This window comes from Carcharhinus amblyrhynchos, chromosome 34 (assembly GCF_965287045.1).
Source record: "Carcharhinus amblyrhynchos chromosome 34, sCarAmb.v2.hapA, whole genome shotgun sequence".
Taxonomy (NCBI): Eukaryota; Metazoa; Chordata; class Chondrichthyes; order Carcharhiniformes; family Carcharhinidae; genus Carcharhinus; species Carcharhinus amblyrhynchos.
Window position 1 is genome coordinate 8019772 of NC_137357.1, and position 7417 is coordinate 8027188.

Consider the following 7417-nt stretch of genomic DNA (forward strand, 5'->3'; position numbering starts at 1 on the left):
TGTCACAGATATGCCGAATTTCCATAGTCTCCTGAGAAAGCAGACACATTGGTGGGCTTTTTTAACCGTAGTGTCTGCATGGAGGGACCAGGACAGGTTGTTGGTGATCTGGACACTTAAAAATTTGAAGCTCTCAACCATTTCTACTTCAGCCCTATTGATGTAGACGGGACCATGCCCTCCACTATGCTTCCTGAAGTCAATGACTATCTCCTCCACTTTGTTGACATTGAGAGGTCTTAGCACCAGTTCACTAGATTCTCTATCTCTTTCCTGTATTCCATCTCACCATTGTTTGAGATCCAACCCACTGCAGTGGTGTCATCAGCAAACTTGAAAATCAAGTTGGAGGTGAATTTGACCATACAGTTAAAGGCATGCAAGGAGTATCCTAAGGGGCTGATCACTGACATCAGCAATGGTGATCTCAGACACAGGCTTGCACAGCACTGGTGGTGAGGATGATCATGGAGGAGGTGTGGTCTGTGGATTAGGAGGTCTAGGATCCAGTTGCAGAGGAAGGTACCAGGCCCCAGGCCATGAAATTTAGAGATGAGTCTCGAAAGAATAATGGTGTTGAAGGCTGAGCTGTAGTCTATGAATAGAAGTCTGACACAGATGTCTTTGTTATTTCGGTATTCCAAGGTTGAGGGTAGGGCCAGGGAGATGGCGGCGATAGGCGAACTACAGTGGATCCAGGCAATCCAGCAGGCAAGAATTCATTTTGCCATACTAACCTTTCGAAGCACTTCGTAATGATGGATGTCAGAGCCACCGACGACAGTCATTAAGGCACACTACCTGGCTTTTCTTTGGTAGCGGGATGATGGTCATCTTCTTGAAGCAGGTAGGGACCTCAGATTGGTGTAGAGGTTGAAGATGTCTGCAAATACCTCCACCAGCTGGTCCGTGCAGGACCTGGATATTCCATCTGGGCCAATGTATTTCCATGGGTTGATTTTTGAGAACACTACTCTGACGTTGGCAATGATGATCTTAGATACAGGTTCCTCCAAGGGTTCCGGGATGAAGGGCGTCCTCTCGCTGACCTCTTGCTCAAAACGGGTATACAATGTGTTGAGGCATTGGCAAAGGGTGCATTGGAGCCTACGATTTTACCCGTCTTCATCTTGTAGCCTGTTTTGTCTTGCAGACCTTGCTTTAGGCGGCGGAATTCTGCGTGGCGAGCCTGGAGTTCTAGCTTGTTCCAAAGCTGTCTTTTGGCAGCTTTGATGGACCTCTATCATATCTGGCTTTGTTGTACAGGTCAGGGTTGCCTGACTTGAAAGTCTCAGACCTGAACTTCAGGAGCAGTGGATATCCCTGTTCATCCATATTCCAGTTAGGAAACATGCAGATTTGTCTCTTTGTTGGTTTGATATTGGCTGGAATTTCAAAATATTCTTTGTTGGGCCAAATGGTGAGCCATATAGGCAATACAGCAAAAATCCTCATCACTGAGCTTGAAGACGTCATCAAAACTCTTCTTCCAAAAGATGAATGACTTGGTGATGCTACAGATATATAAGTTAAAATTTAGTGTGCTAACTGTAGAATGGTAGGTGTTATATTACAGATGGTGCTTTTTCAAAATTCAGCTAAGAGCATGGCAAGGTCTACAAAGATAAAAATAGGCTACAAGGTGAAGGCACATGGAATCGTCGGCTTCAACGCACCCCTCCCCGATGAGCTCAATGCATTCTATGACCGTTTTGAGCAAGCGGTCATTAAGAACATGCCCTCCACACTGGAAGCCCTGGATGAACCTGTATCTGGGGTCACCATTTCAGATATCAGAGCAGCCTAGTTGAGGGGGTTGAGCTATGAGGAGAGGCTGAATAAACTAGGCTTATACTCGTTAGAGTTTAGAAGAATGAGGGGAGATCTCATTGAGACATATAAGATGATGAATGGGATGGATAGGATAGAGGTGGAGAGACTCTTCCCGCTCAGAAAGGACAGTAGGACTAGGGGGCACAGCCTCAAGATAAAGGGGGGGCGGTTTAGAACGGAGTTGAGGAGGAACTTCTTCACTCAAAGGGTGGTGAATCTCTGGAATTCTCTGCCTGTTGAAGTGGTGGAGGCTACCTCGCTAAATATTTTTAAGACGCGGGTTGATGGGTTTAAGAACATAAGAAATAGGAGCAGGAGTAGGCCATCCAGCCCTTCGAGCCTGCCCCGCCATTCAATAAGATCATGGCTGATCTGTCGGTGCTCAGTTCCACTTTCCCGCCCTCTCCCCATAACCCTTAATCCCCTCTCCTATCAAAAACCCATCAACCCGCGTCTTAAAAATATTTAGCGAGGTAGCCTCCACCACTTCAACGGGCAGAGAATTCCAGAGATTCACCACCCTTTGAGTGAAGAAGTTCCTCCTCAACTCTGTTCTAAACCGCCCCCCTTTTATCTTGAGGCTGTGCCCCCTAGTCCTATTGTCTTTTTTGATAATGATTTTTTGTTTATGATAAGAGAGGGGATTAAGGGTTATGGGGAAAGGGCAGGAATGTGGAACTGAGCCACAACAGATCAGCCATGATCTTATTGAATGGCGGGGCAGGCTCAAAGGGCTAGATGGCCTACTCCTGCTCCTATTTCTTATGTTTTTATGTTCTTCTTGAAGGTCAACCCACAGAAAGGAACTGGCCCGGATGGGGTACCCACACAACCACCCAGATCCTGTGCTGATCATCTGGCGGGGGTATTCACAGACATCTTCAAACTCTCTTTACAATAATCTGAGATCTCTATCTGCTTCAAGAAGATGACCATCATCCCGATACCTAAGAAAAACCAAGCAGCATGCCCTAATGACTATTGGCCAATTGCTCTGACATCCATCATTATGAAGTGGTTCAAAAGGATAGTCACGGCATGAATCAATTCCAGCCTTCTGGACTATCTGGATCCACTACAATTTGCTTATCACCACAACAGGTCCACAGCGGACACCATCTTCCTGGCCCTGCACTCAACCCTAGAACAACTAGATAACAAGAACACCTATGTCAGACTCCTTTTTATTGATTATAGCTCAGCTTTCAACACTATAATTCCCCCAAAACTCATCTCCAAACTCCGTGGCCTGGGCCTCGGCTGCTCCCTCTGCCACTGGATCGTGAACTTCCTAACTCACAGACCACAATCAATAAGGATAGGCAACAACACCTCCTCCATGATCATCCTCAACACCCATGCCCCTCAAGGCTGTGTTCTCAGCCCCCTACTATACTCTTTATATACCTATGACTGTGGGCCAAATTCCCCTCCAATTGAATTTTCATGTTTGCTGATGACACCACCATAGTGGGTCAGATCTCAAACAATGACGACACAGAATAGAGGAATGAGATAGAGAATCCTGTGAACTGGAGTGGCAACAATAATCTCTCCCTCAATGTCAAAACGAAGGGGATTGTCAGTGACTTCAGGAAGCGTAAAAGAGAACATCCCCTGTCTACATCAATGGGGACGAAGTAGAAAGGGTTGAGAGCTTCACGTTTTTCGGTGTCCAGATCACCAACAACCTATCCTGGTCCCACCATGCCGACACTATAGTTAAGAAAAGCCCACTAATGTCTCTACTTTCTCAGAAGACTAAGGAAATTTGGCATGTCAGCTGCGGCTCTCACCAATTTTTAAAGATGCACCATAGAAAGCATTCTTTCGGGTTGTATTGCAGCTTGGTATGGCTGCTGCTCTGCCCAAGACCACATGAAACGACAAAAGATTGTTAGTGTAGCCCAATCCATCACACAAACCAGCCTCCCATCCATTGACTCTGTCTACACTTCCCACTGTCTCGGAAAAGCAGCCAACATAATTATGGATCCCAAGCACCCCGGACATTCTCTCTTCCACCTTCTTCCTCGGGAAAAGGATACAAAAATCTGAGGTCACGTACCAACCGACTCAAGAACAGCTTCTTCCCTGCCGCCGTCAGACTTTTGAATGGACCTACCTTGCATTAAGTTGATCTTTCTCTACATCCCAGCTATGACGGTAACACTACATTCTCAACTCTCTTGTTTCCTTCTCTGTGAACAGTATGCTTTGTCTGTATCGTGTGCAAGAAATAATACTTTTCTTTACGTTTATACCTGACAATAATAAATCGGATCAAATCATGTGAGGAGCTAGAAAATTTTAAGGAAATATAGAAACCACTGCATGTATGCAAATTAAATTCACTATATTACCTAGAGTGACACACTAATAGGCTCCGATTACCATTCCTTTTGTGTAAATGTAAAACACACAGAAACATGTTCTGGCCCCAAAATTTAGTCAATTTCTCTGCTGAATCAATCAAACCTAGTTTCTGATGTTAGGCATTTTACTATATGATGGCATATTTTTAGAAAGGTACACTGAAAAGTACGTAGTGTCGCCTGTAAAAGTCTAAGTGGACCGGAACTAACTTGTTACGAACTACCTGGCCTGAGGAAGGAACGGCACTGATACCAAATAAACCTGTTGGACTTTAACCTGCTGTTGTGAGACTTTTTAATATAAAAGAGGCTCTTCGAATAAAGGTGCTTTGATGAAAAATAAAATCAGTCAGGAGGTGTGTCCACCAACAGTGACATCTTGGTGCCACTTGTTCAGGAGCTGGTGGGATTGCTGCTGCAGAGACATGCACAAGTCCAGAAGCAAGAGGAGAACAGAGACTAATTGCGAGCCGCTTTCGGCCAGAATGGGGGTGCCTTTTCCATGTGTTGCGAACGCAAGATAAATATTAGCATGTTAAAAAGCTTCCGGCAAGATCCCGGCATCGATTGGGCAACACACACCTGTGTGTGTGTGTCTGTGTATCCTCCCTACACACACACCACACACACACACACAGATATCAGCTCTCACCTATTGCGGTACCTTCTTTCCCTTGAGCTTTTGTTGTTGACGCCATGAAGGATTTGACCGTTGGGCGGCCGAATGCTGGGGAGAGGCGCGAGCGGTTTCAAAATTGGCGCTCGAGCACCCCTCACCCCACCGCCCTCCCCGTCTTTTCCAGCTGCCCGCCGTGCGGTTTCAACGGCGCCCTCTTCGCACACGCGGAGCTCCCTCGGTGCAATTTCAATGGCACGCGCACGTGAGTCCCCCTCCTCCTCCAGCTGACCTCCCGGACGGTTTCAATGCCCTCCCCACTTTCCCATCACCCAACTGTGGGTTGGGAGAGGGAGCTTTGAAACCGCCCGGAAGGGCAGCTGGATTACAGGCTCCACGTGCGCCCAACTGGCCGCCATTGAACCTGCCTGGGGTGGGGCGGCTCCGCGTGCGTGAAAAGGGCGCAGTTGAAACCGCTCGGCGGGCATTTTGTTGGGGGGTGGGGGTTTTCACAACCGCATTTAAATTGTCTTATCTACTACAAGTAAAATGTTCGCTTTAACTTGCATTTCCATGAGGCCTTCCAAACCCACAATCTCACCCACCTAGAAGGACAAGTGTGGCTGATGCATAGGAAACACTGACAAAGTGTCACCTGAGGAAGAAGCAGCGCTCCCGAAAGCTAGTGGTGTTTGCTACCACATAAACCTGTTGGAGTTTAGCCTGGCGTTGTGAGACTTCTTACTGTGTTTACCCAAGTCCAACGCTGGCATCTCCACATCAAATTTCCTCAAAGCCACACACTATCCTAACCTCGGGTTTCATTGTTGAAGCCAAGCCTCGAAAGCGAAAGGAATACGTGGCGATCCACATACTCCAGCCACCCGCTCCAACCACTGTCTGTCCTACCTGTGGCAGACAGCTGGTTGCCTACTGGACTCTCAGTCGTCCAAAAACTAATTTTTACTGTAGATGCATGTCATCCTCGCCTCCAAGGGGCTGCTAAGAGAACTGAGTGCACCTACAGCCTATGCTCCATAGCTATTCAAGAAGGCAGCTCACCTTCTCAATACCAAGTCAGTGACACCAATGTCCCATCAATGAATTAAAGTTCATTTCACTAACTCTTCTTGATATCATCATACGCCTTAAGTTCTGTGCTCTCCTTATGTAGAATTCCAATTCTCATTGTCTCCCCTTTCACAACTTCTCCAAAAACATAAGTGGATTTTTATATTTCTACTTTTTTTCCTTGGTGAGTTGCAGCTGTGCACCTTGGTACAGCCAAGGTACACTGGTGTGTGGTGAATATTCACTAGTGGAGCATGATTTCACACCTTCTGTCCGTAGCTGAAATAAACTTGTATTAAGGGCTGGAACTGATCAGTTATGGTGGAAATTAAACTGAGCCACAACTGGTTTTGGTACGCACTACAGGTGTGTGATGTGTCAACCTATCAATGGTTGAGCTATCTTCTGACAAGAAGCCAGCGCTATGTTTGTCTTGTATTTTTATCAAGCAATTATTCACTTTGTTGGGTGTTTTATTACTCATGCATGGCATTTGGGTGTCACTGGCTGGCCAGCATTTATTGAGCATCCCCAGTCGTCCAAGGGCCGTTGATAGTGGCTCTGGAATCACGTGCAAGGACGGCAGATTTCCTTCCCTAGAGGACATTAACGGATCAGATGGGTTTTCCTGACAATCGACAATGGTTCCATGGTCATCAGTAGATTCTTAATTCCACATTTTTTTTGATGGAACTCTTGTAATTTTTGTTGGAACCACGTCCCTCGAACATTTGCCACATTTTTGGATTAATAGTCTAGCAGTAATACCACTAGGCCATTGCCTCCCCCTTGGGTTGGAGTAGCTTGGCCAAAGTCATGACTGCTCAAGAACAACTGGCAGCAGTATCACTCCAGTGGCTATTAGCAGCAAGTTTCCATACCATACTTGACCCATGCCGTTAGATTTCCAGATTCAACAACTTCAAATTGTAACTACTTTGAACAGTAGTTAAGGTCTAGTACAGATTCTAGTGTCCAAAAGAGAAAACGCTGGAAAATCTCAGCAGGTGTGGCAGCATCTGTAAGGAGAGTAAAGAGCTGACGTTTCGAGTCCAGATGACCCTGTCAAAACTGATTCTAGAGTTGCCAGTTACAGCTGGTCTATATCCATCTTTTGTTTCACTGCTCGTCATATTTATTCTAGTTTTCCATCACCATGGTCCCTTTGGTTATTTAATCACTTCTACCATTACAGACTAACCCCTTTGTTCTTACCCTCCCTTCCCCCACAAGTTCTATATTTGTTAAAATCTGTTGAATTTCTGATTTCTTCTACTGGCAAAAAGTTACTCATTTGAAATAACCCATTCTTTTGGTCCATAGATGCTGCTGGATTTCTAGCCTTTTCTGTTTTGATTCTTGATCGTTAACTTCTGTAACATTTCAGTATAGATTCTCTGTAAATATACTATATATTGACTGGTTTCTGGAGGAAAGTACTAAATACCAAATACTAAAAAACATCAAACATCCTTTCATGTTTGTTTATCTTTACTGTTTGTTTTAAAAAAAGCCTATAATA